We start from the raw sequence: 18,346 nt of genomic DNA on the forward strand, positions 1-18,346 counted from the left end.
AGAAGAAGGAGAGAAAAGGAGGCGATATTTCTAGCATCCCTTGGAGCTTGGTGGTGGCTGAACCTCTTTATCTTTGGTGGAGTTTTTGGTGGCCGAAACCTAGAAGGAAGAAGAAGGTGCTTGGTGGTTATCATCTTGGAAGATCGTTGCCCACACAACGTCCGAGATTAGAAAAGGAATACGGTAGAAGATCAAGAGGTTATTTTTGCTTACAAAGAAAGGTATAACTAGTAATTATTTTCTGCATCATACTAGTTTTCTTTGTATAGCTATTTTTGGAAATACCAAACACAAGAGGCATATGATTCTAGAGTTTTTCGGATTTGTTTCGAATTTGTGTTTCTTTTGTTTTATTTTTCGAATTTGTGATTCGATTGTTCTTTTTGGTTAACCTAGAGTTATTTAAGGAAATTAAATATTAGCTTTCCTTAAAAGGCTTTGTCTAGGCGATGATGGTTGCTCCCATATCCAAGAAGGCCATGTGCCTCGCCATGCAGTCCTGGAAGTCAATTTTGGAAATTAATATTTAATGGAACTAATAACATAGGTGGATTTGAATCAATAGTGTTAAGTTCTGCTTGCGATTCAAATCTAAACCATTAAGAACAGATAAGTTAAATTTGGAATCAATGATGTTAAGTTCCATCTGCGATTCCTAATTTAACTTCTAAAGAACACAATAGGTTATTTAAGGAAAGGTTCGACACTTGTACAAAAATTTTTTGTATAGTGGAACCGGTACGTTTTCCTAGGACTAACCAACATTGTCCATACATAAAATTGTTCTCCCTTAAGAGGTTACATTCCATATAGAAGCATAGTTACCTTAGACACTCAACGTTAAACAAGTATCCTAAAGTCATGCCGAGCTATATCGAAATGTACACTCAAAAGAGATGACAATTTATGCATCTGATCAATAAAAATTCAGGTTCATGCCTAGACATAGGCACACAACAATGTATCTAACATAGAAACTAGATTTATGCATACAAAAATGCAATCTTGATAGACAAATTCATGTTCATAAGGGAAGCTTACTTGCTAGCATTTCATCAAATAGAACAAGTGTCATACAAGAATCATCAAACAATGAAATTGGCAATTCAAAAGAGTTTACAACATCCACACATTACAATTACTTCCTACGTTCTAGAACAATAGAAATCTATTCCATAATTGGAAAATATACAATCCAAGAGCTCAAATCTATAAGAATTTCAAGAACTCTAAAGGAAAGGGAAGAAAAACTTAGCCTTGATGTCGAGTGAAACCCTTGGATGAAGATCTTGGAGTGCCAATGAAGATAGAGTAGCAGGATGGCCTCAGATCACCCAGATGACGCCTCCAAGTGCAAGAATTTAACCTAGATGGTTCTTTCTCACCTTAGATCTTCCTCCTTAGCAAGGAGATGAAGTGACCCTTTTATAGAGGTAAGGGCACAGAGTGGTCGTGTCTAGAGACACGGCCAAAATGTTGCCTGGCCATCTGGCTGAGCCACCTGGCATGACTAGAGCCAACTTGTCTCTGGCATAAGTAGCTTGGTCTTGCCATTTGGCACGACCATTTCTATGTCTGGCTTATTGTCCATGCCTAGAGACATGTCTAAAGCCAACTTGGCTTTGTCCACAAAGCTTGGTTGTGTCATATGGCATTGCCAGAATATGAGCATGCTCTGTTTTGCCTTCTGGGCAGTGCCATATAGCACGGTCAGACCTTTAATGTAACGATCCAAAATTCCTCATTACGAGTCCTAATAGTACGTAAAAATATTTAGAAATACTTTAGAAAAATTCTAGAGATTTTTAGAAATTTTTAGAGTATTTTTATGCAATTTTTGGAGTTCATTTGGTATCTTTACTAAACAAAAGAAGTTTCGACAAAAATAATGTCCAAGCCGAGATTCGAACCCACGACCTCCGGCCGAGCCAACTCTTAAGCGAATCCGGCTGACCAAATGCCCAAGCGGGTGTTGCTGATTAAAGAAGGAGAAAATTTTATTTAAGCGGTAGTTAATAAATAGGAAATAAATAGGAGTAAAAGGGTTTGGCTGAGGAATCGAACCCGCAACCCGGTCAAAGACTTAGTAAAGCGGGGCTGACCAAGTGACCAAGCGGACGTTGCTGATTAAAATAGGAGTGAAAATTATTTAAGTAGTAGTTAATAAGCAGAAAATAAATAGGAATAAAAGGGTTGTGGCTGAGATTCGAACCCGCGACCTCCGGCCGAATCAAGATTTAGCAAAACGCGACTGACCAGGTGGCCCAGCGAGCGTTGCGAATTAAAAAGGGGAATGAAATTTATTTAAGTAATAGTTAATAGGAAACAGAAAATAAATGGGAATAAAAGGGGCGACTAAGGAATCGAACCCGCGACCTCTGACCCGGTCAAAATCCAGCAGACCAAGAATCCAAGAGGACGGATCTGTTTAGAAAAGATAGAAAAATGTATTTAAGGAGTTAACAGAAATATTAAGTTATAAAAAGGGATAAGTTGATGCTCTGATTTCCTGTGACCTAGAAACCTTTCTCCTCTCCTTTCTTCTGCGCGCGGCGACGGTGATTTCTCGGGCAGAAACAAGCCGGAGCTAGGCTTCTCTCCGGCGACCGGCGAAGGGCAAATCCGAGAGTTCTTCACCTCCTTAAGATCCTCTCGTCGAAGAGAAGCCGTGGGCACGAAGAAGAGCCAAAATCTCAAGCTCTCCGAAAACCCTAGAAGCCTAATTCGGATTGTAAGACCAAGAAAACAAGGTAAATGCTACTCACCTGCGATAAGGGTAGTTTCGAGCTTTGATTTAGTGTTTCTTTTAGTTTTCGGAATATGCTGTAAAGGATTGTGGTTGCTTGGGAATTTAGAGTAGATCCAAGATTTGTTTTTCCCTTGTAATTAGAAATTCAGATTTTTATGTGAGCTTATAGTGCAGATTTTTAATTAAGCCTATAGTACAGATTTTAATTAAGCTTATAGTGCAGATTTTAATTAAGCTTATAGTACAGATTTTAATTAAGCTTATAATACAGATTTTTATGTAAGCTTATAGTACAAATTTTAATTAAGCTTGTAGTGCAGATTTTAATTAAGCTTATAGTGCAGATTTTTATGTAAGCTTATAGTGCAGATTTTAATTAAGCTTATAGTGCAGATTTTAATTAAGTTTATAGTGCAGATTTTTGGTGGAACTTGTAGTGCAGATTTTTTATGGAACTTGTAGTGCAGATTTTTGGTGGAAGCTTATAGTGCAGATTTTTATTTAAGCTTATAGTGCAGATTTTAATTAAGCCTATAGTACAGATTTTAATTAAGCTTATAGTGCAAATTTTTATTTAAGTTTATAGTGCAGATTTTAATTAAGCCTATAGTGCAGATTTTAATTAAGCTTATAGTGCATATTTTAATTAAGCTTATAGTGCAGATTTTTTTTAATTAATCTACAATTCTTATATATAATATTCTTAGTCTTGCTTCAGTTCATATGGGACTACGGTCCAATGGGTGGGCTCTCATAGTCGCCCCTGGGCTCAGATAACCTAGCTCTAGGTTCAGATAACCTAGTAAGAGTGAGATAATATAAATCAGCTTATGAATCAGTATTTTACTTTTATCAGTGGCATTGTGCTGGACTCTTAGTTGTCCTTGGGTTGGGCTCCCATAGTCGTCCCTAGGTTTAGATAACCTAGTAAACCCTACTAGATTCGAGACTAGCTACCTCGGGTTTAGTTAGGAATGCGCGCATAGCAAGTACAGTTGTCAGGCCCATCAGCAGCATGATTATTATTTTTATCTATTATGAAAATAGTTTTCAAAGCTTCACAAATCAGTTACGTGAATACAGTTCAGATTCAGCATTAGCCTAGTATCAGTTTAGCTCAGCTTATGTATTAGTTCAGTTGAACTTATTATTCTGAAGTATAAATGTATAAGTTTTGAATAAGTGAAATAAGCTTTACATGTTTAGCATTTCAGCATGTTTTGTTTCTTTTGCTATTAGATGAGCATGTGTAGTATTTCCTTTAAAGCATTCAATTTTAGATTTATTTTACTCACATGCATATTCGAGTTTTGTGAGTTAGATAGCGCTTACTAAGCAATTTTGCTTATAGTTGCATTTCCTCTTACTACAGATAAAGAAAAGGAAAAGTTATAGCAAAGGAAGACGACAAGGAGGTGCGGATGGATGTGTGATGCCTGGACTATAAAAGCCTTGGGATTTAGCATAAGAATTTATTAAGATTGCCATGTATTTAGAATTCTTTCATTTAAATTGGTATGCACATTAGACCTATTATCTGAGTTGTATAATGGTTGCATGCATGTTTAGATTAATACATATATTTCAGCATGATTAGATTGATATGTAGTTTTAGATGTGAACATATACTTGAGTAGTATGTGTAGATTAGTCATTTAGTCTTCCGCTGCCAGTTAGTAGTCCAGTAGCGCTCCACCCTCACAGACTAGTAGCGAGGAGGGTGGGGTGTTACATTTAAACCTGCTCTTTGGATGCATGGTCGTGCCTCAAGGCATGGCCAAGGCTGAATCTACTCTAGAGAAAGGCATGGGCAACTCCTGGCCATATCATTTGGCATGGCCAAGACCATTTCTACACTGGCCCTATCCTTGGCCGTGCCATTTGGCATGACCTCTTCCTTCATTCCTTCTTTGGTTGTGCTTCAAGGCATGACCAAGCCCAATTTGCATCTGAAATGACTTGGACACTCCAATGCTTACTTTTCTCTCCTCAGGGTAGATAAGGTTGGGTTATGGTCTTCTCAATTGATCTTCTTTTGCATCTTTAGCATCCTTTTTTACTCCAAATTGCTCCTAAAAGTGAAAACAAACATCGAACAAATCTCTGGATATACAATAGTAATCATGCTAAAATTATCATGATAAAAGATGCAAAAGTATAAATCACAGGCAATGAATACAAAAAGATGTGCGTTAAACAATACAAAATAACATATATAATCTACACACATCACACCCCCAAACTTAACCCTTTGCTTGTCCTCAAATAAACTCTGCAATCTAGATTCATGAGCTAAAAATGTGTATCCTTAGTAATTTTATTCAATTCTATCAAGCTAGTGAAACTAATGAGCAAAATTAAGAATGTTCTACAATAAAGCCCTTGATTGTTATCAAGCAAAATTTTTTAGTCTAGAAGCATGTGTAGAAGTAAGTGTGTCATAATCCTTGGTGAGTCAATTAAACTCTATCAAATAATTTCAATAATGAGCATAATCAAAAATGGATTTAATTAGCCTAAGAATGAGTTCTCCGTACTCAGTGCAAATCATGGCCTAAATTTCTCAAGTATCAATTCCTAGTCTTAGTCAAGTCATTATTGAACCATCTTTTTCTTTTATTTCTAGCAGCAAATATTGTTTGGTTCATCTATCTTAGATCTACCTAATGTCTAAAGAATGTGCTTGATAACAAAAGAAATCTAGTATTCATTTTTCCGGTAACCTAACTCGGTCTCAAAGGGGCAAACAACTAGTTTTCACTCATGACAACAAATTTTTTTGATCCCTTATTTCATATGTTTTTTTTCAATTGCACATGTGTAACGATGTAATTAGTGGAATTTCCATTTTTTTCAAATGAGCTTTAATATTTCGAGCATCAATCTAATAACTAAGATATAGTTAAGAAATCACTATGGAAATTCAAGTACTCATTAAATCTAATAAATCATGACTATTTTCAGAACCTTCAACTTTCAAAATAAGGTAAAGCATATAGAAATCCCCAAGCTAGACTAGAATCAAATCCTTTCAATGAAAAATAATATTCACGTCCTTCTATTGATGATAGAGAATAATAGATCACCAAATAAACTAGCACTAATAACATATCAACATGAATCTAAACAATAAACGTGTAAAAAATTTTGTTATCAAACAAATGATATGTTCATTTTGTCTCACTGAAGATAGAAAGAAATAATTCACTAAATATACTGGCATAAGAAGTGTAACTCATGACCTCTAGATAATGATCATGCTATAAGTTTACTCTTGGACAAGTTAACAGTAATAGTGTGGGTAATGTAACTCAAAATGCCTCAAACCATGAGAAAAAACAAATCTAAGAAAACAAAGTGCGACGTGACTAAAATAATAAAATGCAACTGTACATAAAAAACCAACCCCCACCCCCCAGACTTGGACATTTCATTGTCCTCAATGAAACTAAACTTATGGGGGCGGGCGAGGGAAAGAGGGTGGGAAATGGGTAGGTCTACCACTCGCTGAAGATGGACCACCCAAAGGAGGTTTGTTCTTCGGTGGAGATCGTGGCCCAGGGAGAAATCTAGGGACTCTAGGAAGGTGGCCCATATTTTCATAGTATTGGTATAGTGTGGCCACCTGCTGACTGGTGATATCCATGGAGTCCATAAACTCATTCATTCTCCCTTGGTGAGTGTAGTAGTCTCCTACAAAATTGGATACTCTACTGTAAAAATCATTCCTCTTTTGAAATTAATCCTGTATATATTGGAATTGGTCATGAGTAAAGTCACAATGATCTTCCAACATCTTATGAGAAATGTCTTACTTCTCATGAAGAGAATCCAAAGATGTATGGAAAGCAGAGAAATCAAAGCTAGAAGGCCTCGTACTACCATAAGCAAATGAATATCTGGCCGGGTCAAAAAAATTCAACTTTTGGTGGGACTCTAAGTGAGGGATACTCGTGATGCTCTCTAGGGGATGCGGAGGAGCCAGGAATTGGATCCTTAATAATCTAATTATTGGGGTTATGAATTGTTGTGCACTTGGGATTTGGTAAAAAGACAGGGAACCCATCCCTTCTAGGAAAACTGAAATCGTTTTCATCCTGACATATCATTCTCATTGTTAGGCATGTGTCTATATCTATTTTGATATTTCCATGAATAGATTCTAGACTCGAGACATCTAGTTCAAGTTTCCTAGCAATGGTCATAATGAACTCACCAAATATAATTGTTCCAGAATTTGCCTTCCCCGCCCTCTGCATAGTTTGTAAAAAATGAAACCCTCCATCAAATTCAACTTTATGAATCATGACCCATATAGAGTAAAGCTCCACTTTTCTTATCACTCTGTCACTCTCACCCCTACCATAGATAGTCTTACTCATAACACGGTGAAGGTATCGAAAGGCGGGATTCTGCATATGGAAAGCTTTAGATCTAGATGGGTCATGGGGCTCACTTAAATTAGTAATTAAACTCCAAAAAGAATTTGCATTATATCTATAATCAAACTTGCAAGGTACCCCTATGGGTAATCGAAAACAATTATTGAATTCATAAAGAGTCTAAAGGTAATCATGATTCATTAACCTAAAACTAATTTGTTCATTATGATCATCATCGAAAGTGAAGTTAGACTCTAAAGAACTCAAAATTTCTAGAACAAGACATGGATAGGTCGATTCACTAATGTATATCATGTCATTCCAATCTAAATTACTAATCAACCATTCCACATCATCTAATATTCCCAAACACTCCATGGTTGTCATGTTCATATAACATGTACAAACTAATTTATGGTTGAACAAGTTATCAAATCTAAATTTCTAATCTTCATTTCTAAGAACAACACTGAATTCATTAGTTTTACCTTCATCTTGAACAGGACGCTTCCTTTTTTCCTTTCGCTGGCGCTTTCTCCTTCATGGGTGCTTTGCCCTTTCCTTTATCCTTTTTCGAATTGTAAGATCGTAGACGTGCTAGAGGGGGGTGAATAGCACTTGTTACTTTTTCACTCGTTTCGAAAAAGACAGAGTAAAAATGTAGTGGAAAGTAAAGAGACAAAGAGCACAATTGCAAACACCAAGAGTTACTTGGTTCAGAGCCTGTGGCGACTCCTACTCCAAGGCCCGCACATGAGAGTGTTTTCGATGGGCAATCACTATAAGCTTGAGAAATCTTTACAAGATCAATTACAATTACAATATTAAAACTAAGTTACCAACAATACAAAGATATTGGAAAGGAACGTCAATTGTCGATGTAGCAGTTGTGCATTTTTGAAGTGTTTCGTCGCAGCACACAGGAGTGCAAGTAGTCTGATTTTCGGTTGGCTTGAAGTGCTGGCCGAGACCCCTTTTTATAGCCTCCTTAAACTTGATCCAGATCCTTGATCTCAAGATCAAGTCTTGACTCAACCCGAATTGGTCAATCGATCCCCAGGTTCGATCGACCGATCCCACCTAAATTGAACAGCCTTCCAATCTCGGTTCTACTGCTTGGATAGAGTTTCTTCGTTCAGTCAACCGATCCCATCGTTCAGTCGACCAATCCCCATCTCATCTGGTCCGATCAACATGGCTCGACCATGTCACCTCTTATCCTTGATTCGGTCGACTGATCCCGAGGTTCGGTCAACCGATCCCTCGATCGAACTCGGTCTTATTAGAGTGTATACTAAAAGCCTAGCTTTTGTAAACATTTATTTTGAAATAAAGAATCACATTGGTAAAAAATGTCTACATTTATATGCTAAGTGTAGTTGTTCAATTAATTTATATTGTAGATAACATGGTGTGTGGTGTCACACACAGAAGATCATGTTATCGGTTCTTTATAAATTATAAACAGTAGCTCACGACTAAGATGGAAAGGAACAAACCATTGGAATAGTCATAGTGTAATTAGGTATTAGTTTATCTTGACTAATATATTACACTAGTACACTCTGTGTGTATTGAGCAGGACCATTTAAGGAAAATTCTTTTTATACTGACTCAATAAAAGAACAAGACCTTAATTATTATGAAAGTGTGTGCTCTTAATCCTAATATAATAACAAGTACATATATTTAGTATTTATTTCTTTGACTTATCAAATGGTGAGATTTAGCTCGATAAATCAAAAGACCCGATGAGTTGGGAAGTAATATTATTTATAGTATGTGTTGTTGATTATAGAAGAAAACTATGTCCTAATAATCTAGGTTGATAATGTCCCTAAGAGGAGCTCATAAGGATTGTCATGTTAAATCCTGCAAGTGGACATAGTCCGACATGACAATAAGGTTGAGTGGTACTACTCTTGGACTAAGATATTAATTAAAGAAAGTTGTCAATAACTCATTTCATTAGTGGACATTCGACATCTTAAACACAGGGAGACTAATACACTCATAATAAGAAGGAGTCCAAAATATAATTTGGGATTGGTGCAGTAGTTCAATAATAATTCTTTAGTGGTATGAATTATTATTGATGAAATTAAGTTGGGTGTTCGGGGCGAACACGGGAAGCTTAATTTCATTAGGAGACCAAAACCAATTTCTCCTCTCGGCCCCTATCGTAGCCTCTTGTATATAGAGAATTATAACCACCGCATACTCACATCCTACCCACCCTTAGGTGGCTGACCAATCAAGCTTGGAGTCCAAGCTTAGGCCGGCCAAGCCAAGGGATGAGTCAAGTCAAGGGGGTGGGCCATAGCTTGGAGCCCAAGCTTGTTGTGGCCAACCCTAATAAAATTAAAAGGATTTTATTTTAAAATCTTTTCTTATGTGGATATCATGGTTTTAAAAAGAGAGTTTTAAAATTAAATATTTCCTTTTATAAGTTTCTACAAAAGATTAAGTGAAAGATTTGATATCTTTCCTTATTTGTAGTTAAAAGGAATATTTTAATTTTTTTGATAAAACTTTCCTTTTTTGTAACCATGTTCATGACTTAAAAAGAGAGTTTTAAAATTAAATATTTCCTTTTATAAGTTTCTACAAAAGATTAAGAAAAGATTTGATATCTTTCCTTATTTGTAGATTGAAAGGAAGATTTTAATTTTTAGAGAAAACTTTCCTTTTTGGAAATCATCCACATGTTTTAAAAGAAAGATTTTAATTTATAAAATTTCCTTTTATAACCAACCATGAAGGGAAAATTATTAGAGAAATTTTTATTTTAAAAATTTCCGGAAACAAATAAGGAAGTTTTAATTTTGTGTTTAAAACTTGCCTTATTTGGAGCTTGTGATGTGGCCGGCCATGATAAGGGTTAAAAGGAAAGTTTAATTAAATTTTTCTTATTAACCAATGGCAAGGAGAATAAGGGAATTTTAATTATAATTAAATTTCCTTATTTGCCAATACCAAGGAATATAAAAGAGGAGGTAGAGGTGTCTCACCATATACAACAACTCTATTCTATTTTCCTCTCCTCTCTTCCTTGGTGGTGGCCAACCCTAGTTCCTTGCTCTACTCCTTTTCTCTTCCTCCTTGGTGGTCGGTGGCATCAACACTAGAGGAGTCCTTGGTGGCCGGTTCTAGATAGAAGAAGAAGGAGAGAAAGGAGGCTTTGTTCTTGCATCCCTTGGAGCTTGAAGGTTGGTGGTCGAATCTTGCAAGAAGGAAGGTGTTGGTGGTTCTCATCTCGATAGATCGTTGCCCACAAAACGTCTGAGATAAGAAGAGGAATACGGTAGAAGATCAAGAGGTTATTGCTTATAAAGAAAGGTATAACTAATAATAGTTTTCCACATCATACTAGTTTTCTTTGTATGAATTATAAACACAAGAGACTAGAGATTCTAGATTTTTGGATTCGTAATTCGAAGTTGTGTTTCTTTTATTTTATTTGTTGATCTTGTGATTTGATTGTTCTCTTTGGTTAAACCTAAGGTTATATAAGGAAATTAAATATTGAATTTTGTTAAGAGACTTTGTCGAGGCAGTGGTGGGTGTTCCTATACCCAAGAAGGCCAAGTGCCTCACCATGTTTGACCTGGGAGTCGATTTTCGAAATAAATATTTAATTAAATTTGTAACCTAGGTGGATTTGGATCTATAATGTTAAGTATCATTTGCGATCCAAGTCTAAACCACTAAGAACAGATAAGTTAAATTTGGAATCAATAATGTTAAGTTCCGTTTGCGATTCTGAATTTAATTTTTAAAGAACACAATAGGCTGTTAGGAAAGGTTCAACACTTGTACAAAATTTTTGTACAGTGGAACTGATACGATCTTCCTAGGACCAACTAACAATTGGTATCAGAGCTAGGGTTTGCCTTTGTGTGTTTGGTTTTCAATTTAATTATGCACATGTCATACATAATTTAGGTAGGATAATAGTAGGATATGCTAACTCTGTGGTTGCAGGCTCCAACTATTATGGCTTATGGTTATTGTGTGTGATTGAACCCTTGGACATGTCAAGGGCATTTTATTGTGTGTGCATGATTGTATTTAAGTAATACAGCAGGAGTTGTATTAACCCTAGGATTTTACATTTATGTTCGATCTAGACTTGATGTACATTCCCTTGGGAATATAGGATCGATATATATAAAATTTTATTTTTCTATCACGGATCGTATCCTTGCGAGGCGTGGTGCTATTGGAGGACCAGAGGCGCAACGGAAAAGGAAACTCGATGGACCCGACAGCATGAACCCTAGGGCTGGCAGCACGCGAAGGACAGTGATGGAAAATACCATAATAGTTGGAAAATTAATTTCCATATTTATTGCTTTTATTTACTGTGATGTGTGTAATGTGTGCTAGCTAGGTTAAAATTCCTCACCTTAAATAACTAAGTGAGAGAGGGATTTTTAAATAAATTCCACGGTCTCCATTACTGGTTTGTAAGTGATGCAAATAAACTTGTGCGGTGGCTCTGAGTGCCTTCCTCCATATCGGGTGAGTTTGTTTGCGGATCACTAGATCAAACTTTCATTTTGGATGACTATAGGAAATTAATTAGGAGCGTGTGATCTTCCCTATCGGAAGGGGCACAATCTTATTTAATGGACTAAGTGTCAAGTAATGGTATACACTTAGGCACATCTAATAGTATCCTCCCCATCGGAGTCACTGCTATTATTTGTGTGATCGAAGGAAACCCCAACTATTAATTTTATTTGTCATAGATTGACAAGAATAAATTAATGGGTAAAACCTCCTCTTATAAATGTTTGATTTTGTATACGTCCACACTACCGTGGCATGCAAAATTCATGGTGTTTTGAGGTGTTAATAAATTTCAATAGTATTGTTTGAGGAATCAATATTATTTTAAATTTAGAGTCTTGACCAAAGTTTGTTTTGTGATTCTTAGGATGTCTTTCAACTCACTGGCCATTATACTAAAAGAGAACAAACTTACTGGTCCCAATTACATAGATTGGAAAAGAAATATGGACATTGTCCTAACTGCTGAAGGCTATAAGTTTGTACTGTTAGAGGTCTGCCCTAATGTGCCTAATAGTGATTCTAGTTAAGAGGAGATTGAGGCTCATAAGAAATGGGTAAAAGCAGATGAGATGACGCGGTGTTACATTTTGGCTTCAATGTCAAATGTGCTGCAACATCAGCATCAGGATTTACCAACTGCTTATGACATAATGAACAATCTCAAAGAACTCTTCGGACACCAGAGTCGGGTTGCTAGGCAAGAGGCAATGAGAAAGTTAATGACTGCCATAATATCAGAGGTGACACCCGTAAGGGATCATATCCTCAAGATGATGGCTTATCTGAACGAAATACAGATCCTTGGAGCAGAAATCGATGGGGAAACCCATGTCGATATTATTCTCCAAACGCTACCCAGAAGTTTTGAGCAGTTCCGCCTGAACTATAACATGAACAAAAGGGAGTATATGTTCGCGTAACTTCTGACAGAACTACAGGCAACAGAAGATATATTTCATCACAATTCTCAGATTCACTTTGCTGAAAATATTTCTACTTCTAAGCCGAAAGGAAAGAAGAAGAAGAAACAGACTAGCTCAGCAAAGAAGAGATCTCTAGGTACTAAACCTAAAGCTGGAGTGAAGAAGCCAAAGGGCAAGTGCTTCATCTGCAAGCAGACTGGACATTGGAAGACAGACTGTCCTCGTAGGAATCAGAACAATAAAGGTATATCTTATTCTCTAGTAGTTGAAACATGTTTAGCGATGTTATCTACCAGCACCTGGTGTGTAGATATAGGAGTCACTGATCATGTCTGCAATACACTGCAGGGGTTCCAGGAAACTCGTCGACTATATGAAGGAGAAATAACTGTCTACATGGGCAATGCTACAAAGGTGGCGGCTGTTGCAGTGGGAGACGTCTATTTATCTTTTGATAGGAATAGAAGTTTGGTTTTAAGAAATTGTCTTTATGTACCCAGTTTCAGAAAGAATTTAATTTCAATTTCTAAACTATATTTGGATGGATATTTTGTTTCTTTTAATAACAATGTTGTTATAGAGAGAAATAGGGTTATTATATGTTCTTGTGCATTGGTTGGCAATTTATATACATTAAATCCAATTTCTCCCACAAAACAACAAATGGAAATTAATAACACATCTTCTAATTCTAATAAGAGAAAGGAACCTTCAGAAATGAACCAAACATATCTTTGGCATCTAAGGCTTGGTCATATTAACTTAAGTAGGATTCAAAGGCTTATAGTTGATAGACTCTTGGGTTCATTAGTGGTGGAAAACTTTCCAACCTGTGAATCTTGCTTGGAAGGTAAAATGACCAAGAGAGCTTTTAAGGCCAAGTGGTATAGAGCCAAAGATGTGTTAGAACTGGTTCATTCTGATTTGTGTGGTCCTATGTCTATCCAGGCAAGAGGTGGTTTTGAATATTTTGTCTCTTTTATAGACGATTATTCAAGCTACGGATACATTTACTTGATACGCCACAAGTCTGAGTGCTTTGAAAAGTTCAAAGAGTACAAGGCTGATGTGGAGAAACGTCATGGTAAAAGTATCAAGATACTACGGTCTGATCGAAATAAATATTTAATTAAATTTGTAACCTAGGTGGATTTGGATCTATAATGTTAAGTATCATTTGCGATCCAAGTCTAAACCACTAAGAACAGATAAGTTAAATTTAGAATCAATAATGTTAAGTTCCGTTTGCGATTCCGAATTTAATTTCTAAAGAACACAATAGGTCGTTAGGAAAGGTTCGACACTTGTACAAAATTTTTGTACAGTGGAACTAGTACGATCTTCGTAAGACCAACCAATAGGTCTGATCTCTGAAAATCTGATCCTGCTGTACTGGGGTTCGATCGACCGATCCAAACGTTCAGTCTACTGATAAAGGTCGAATCTAACCCTGCAACAAAGTGTTAGTCTCCTATAAAACAGAGTTAGACGCATAACAATTAATTAAGTAAAGCAACTTTTGACAACTTTCTAACTGTCCGGTTCTGACTTTGGATTTCCTCCGGAAACCCTAGGTTGAACCGACGCCTACTGTTCCTTCAACGGGGAATGCATCCTCACCTACTCCTCTCAGGAAAGATTACCTATTGCCTGACTAGTCCTTTAGACCGACTGGACTTTCTGCCTAGGGTTACAACCCCTAGGACCTAGGGTTACCTCCCCTAGGGTTTTCCATAACCTAGGGTTACCACCCCCTAGGACCTAGGGTTACCTCTCCCTAGGGTTTTTCATAACCTAGGGTTACCACCCCCTAAGGTTTTCCACCTACCTAACGGCAACTAGGACTTTCCATCACCTAGAGTTACCGCCTCCTAGGACTTAGGGTTACCTCCCCCTAAGGTTTTCCACCTGCGTAGAATTCACTAGAACTTTTGCCTAAGACAACTTAGGACTTTCCTGCAAGCTTAATCAATCTTATTGGGTCACAAGACAAGTTAACTTTGGACTCTTTGACATAATCAAAACCCATATTTGACCGTCCAATGCTTCCTGCACCAACACGAATCATCCCCTCCGCTAGATCCACTCAACCTGCGAAATCATTTCATGACATTAGACATATTGAAATATATCTGAGATGGGAAGATTTATTTGTAATTAAAGAAATTAGATCTAGATGAGAAAAGGGCAAGAAGAAGAGGGGAAAGGATAGAGATCTAGATCTTGAGAGAATAAAGGAAGAATTTGTTTGAGATCCACTTTTATTTGGGAGAAAAAAAAAGGAAATTTTGAGAGTTGGAGGAGTAGATCTCATGTAAGAAGAAGAGGTTTTGAGAAGGGAAGGAGTTTAGAATATGGGAGATGAATAGTAGAGGAAGGAAGATGAGGATGAGGCATCGTCGTGCCCTAAGGCACTGGCACAGCTGGGTTTATGACCCAGCCATGTGTCTTTGGCATGACCCTTTATGTGGCTATGCATTTTGACATGGGCAAAGCCAAAATGGCTATGCTCTTTATTCAGTGGCCGTGTATTTTAGCACGGACAACTCTCTTATTGCTTTGTGCCCATGCTGAATGGCATGGGCAAAGCCGAGATGGCTCTATTTTGCTTCCGAAGCATGTGCCTTAGGGCACGGGAACTTATTTAGGTCATGTCCTTTTACACAGCCAGGTCCAAAGTGGAATAATAATATAAAAAGTAAAAGGATAGAAGTATTAAGCTCCATAAAATAGAAAATAAGGAAACAAAGTACAAGGAAAAAAAACTCCCCAAGGAGCGTTTGTTTTAGGTTCTAAGCTCGACCTTTGACATGGCTCAACTAGGAGCCTTAGCCTTGTAAGGGAGATGCTCCCCTCCACATCCAACTATGTTAGAAGCATGGAGAAGCCAAATATGATGGTTCCCTACCAATACCGCATCTTGTTTCCCCGAACCAACTGTTATGTCCAAGGGTTGAGTTAGATGATATAGAAATTTTTCTTGCTTTTCTTCTCCAAACCTACAACCATCTTCAATTAGCATCAAAGTACTTGGAGGAGAGTTTGAAATTATTACAAAAGAAGGATATGGTGAAACGGGGGATAAATTGAAAATGATCTCTTCCTTGCTAACTTTGAGTAATAGCTTGTGATTCTTCACATCTATGTTTGCTCCAGCTGTAATGAGGAAAGGTCTTCCAAGAATTATAGTGATCTTTGGGTCCTCTTCCATGTCCAGGACAACAAAATTTTTAGGGATGATAAAACTCCCTATTTCTACCTTCACATCTTCAACTTTGCCCAATGGATATCTGCATGTTGAGTTCGTTAACTAAAGTGTGATAGTTGTCAGCTTTAGATCACTTAAACCCAATTTCTTATAAATAGAAAATGGCATGAGACTGACACTAGCTCCCAAATCATAAAAGGCTTTGTCAATCATAATATCATTGATTTTGCATGATATTGAAAAATTACCTGGATCTTGGAGCTTGGGAGGTAAGGTGTTTAAAGCAATACACTAACCTCCTCAGTTAAGGCCACGGTCTCAAACCCATCTTTCTTTCTTTTGTTTGAAATTATTTCTTTCATAAATTTGGCAAACTTAGGCATTTGATGCAAGGCATCCAATAATGGTATATCAATGTAAATCTCTTTGATCTTTTCTAAGAATTTCTCAAACTCTGCATCTTTCTGTGCTCTGAGCATTCTTTAAGGGAATGGGAGAGCTGTCCAACCTCAATGGTAATCTCATCTTCCTTCTCATCATGCTTTAGATGTGGAGGAGAAAAAGATGGTTCTTCACTATAATTAATTCCATCTTTGACTATAGCGATCACTTGGGGACTACCCAAGGTTTGTCTGCTTCTTAGCGCAATTGGCTTGTAATGCTCCATGGGGTTTAGTTCAGGTTTACCAGGGAAATTTTCTTGAACTCTTGAGGAAGAAGAACTAGCTATTTGAGCAACTTGATTTTCAAGCATCTTGATGACTTGATATGTTTGTTCTAGTTATTCATTCTTGCATTTATTTGCTTCTCTGAATTGTCCAGTCGCATGTTTAATTGCTTGATATCAAACTTTATTTTATCCTGATTAGCTAGTATCTCCTCTAGTAGTTTTTCAAATTGGCTTGGTTGTGGATTTGACTATTGTCCATATTATGGCCCAAAGTCTTGATTGTTCTTATAGGAGAAGTTGGAATAATTTTTCCACCATGGGTTGTAAGTATTGGAGTAGGGATTGTTTTTCCTTTGATTGTAGTTACCAATAGCATCACATTGTTCCACTTGAGATATTTGCATATTGATAGCTTCAAAAGGACAAGAATCTTTTATGTGTTTTGAGGCTCTACATACTTCACAAGCTACATAAATTACATTTATAGGGCGTGTATTCATACTCTTGAATTGCTTTGATAACGAATTATGCTTTGTAGTGATTAAGTCGAGGGCATCCACATTGTATTTTTCTAATATTTTAATTGTTGCTGAACTTCTCTCTGAAGCCCATTGATGATGGTTCTGAGTCATATATCTTTTGCTTCGTCTAAGCCCTTGTTCATTAATGCACTACTAGTAGCATAATCCAAGGAAACCTTTATTTGATAGTTGATCCCATTATAAAAAGTGTGGATTACAAGCCACTTTTCCAATCCATGATGCGGGCATTCTCATAGCATTCCCTTAAATCTATCCCAGCCTTCATAGAGAGATTCAGAGTCTTCTTGCTTAAAACTTGCAATAAGATTACATAGGTGTGCTACTTACTTAGTGGAAAGAATTTCCTTAGGAAGGTTTGCTTGCATTGGGCCCAAGAAGTAATATATTCAGAGGTAAGAAATTCAGTCATGTTTTTGCTATGTCCCTCAAAGAAAACCCGAATAATAATAATCTAATGGCTTCCAAAGGAACTCCATTAATATGCATTGTGCTACATAATTCGTTGAAGTTATCAAGATGATGATTTGAATCCTCCATCGGACCACCGTCGTACTGATGTTGTTGAACCATGGAAATAAAAGTCGGCTTTAATTTAAAGTGATTATCTTCAACTGTGGGTCTAGAAATACTTAATCTTGGCCCTCTTGCATAAGACGTGGCATAATCTTTCAAAGGTTTATTCGTCATGATTCTTTATTCTTGCTCTTGCTGGTTCTTCTGCAGATTTTGTTATGCAAAAGGATGTTCACATATCTCCATAATGACATGATCTTATCCACTTTGGGCCTAGACTCTTGTGGCTTTGCTCTTGGGTTCTACCCAAAAGGTCTCATACCAATAGAGATATCCTACATCCTTTTAAACCCATGATCTTTACCGAATCTTTCCAATATGGGACTTTGATTGAACCCCAACAATCCTCCCCTAAAATGAAGGAACGCAATTACTCTCATGCTCCGGGTCTTCTCATGAGCATCTGGTCACCCTGACCTGCTCTGGGCCTCCCCACAAGCATCCGAATCCGGTCACCTTGACCAACTCACCTCCCCGCGAGTATCTAGTCAACCTGACATGCTCTAGGACTCCTCATAATTATACAATCATCCTAACCTACTCCGGACCTCCCCGCGAGTATCTGGTCACCCTGACCTACTTCGGGCCCTTTCCCACAAGCATCTGATTATCCCGACCTGCTCCAAGCCTCCCTGCAAGCATTCACTTCTGGTCACTCTTAACCTACTCCGGGCCTCCCTATGAGCATCTGGTCAACCTAACCAACCCTAGGCCTACCCTT

At 37.3% G+C, this 18,346-nt stretch overlaps 1 non-coding gene across 1 annotated transcript; it reads left to right on the forward strand.

The window, feature by feature from the left end:
• Positions 1–17,262: 17,262 nt before the first annotated feature.
• LOC122044631 lies at positions 17,263–17,370 on the forward strand. The gene has a single exon (XR_006129662.1). It is a non-coding gene; the product is annotated as a small nucleolar RNA R71 (small nucleolar RNA).
• Positions 17,371–18,346: the final 976 nt, after the last annotated feature.

This window comes from Zingiber officinale, chromosome 2A (assembly GCF_018446385.1).
Source record: "Zingiber officinale cultivar Zhangliang chromosome 2A, Zo_v1.1, whole genome shotgun sequence".
NCBI lineage: Eukaryota > Viridiplantae > Streptophyta > Magnoliopsida > Zingiberales > Zingiberaceae > Zingiber > Zingiber officinale.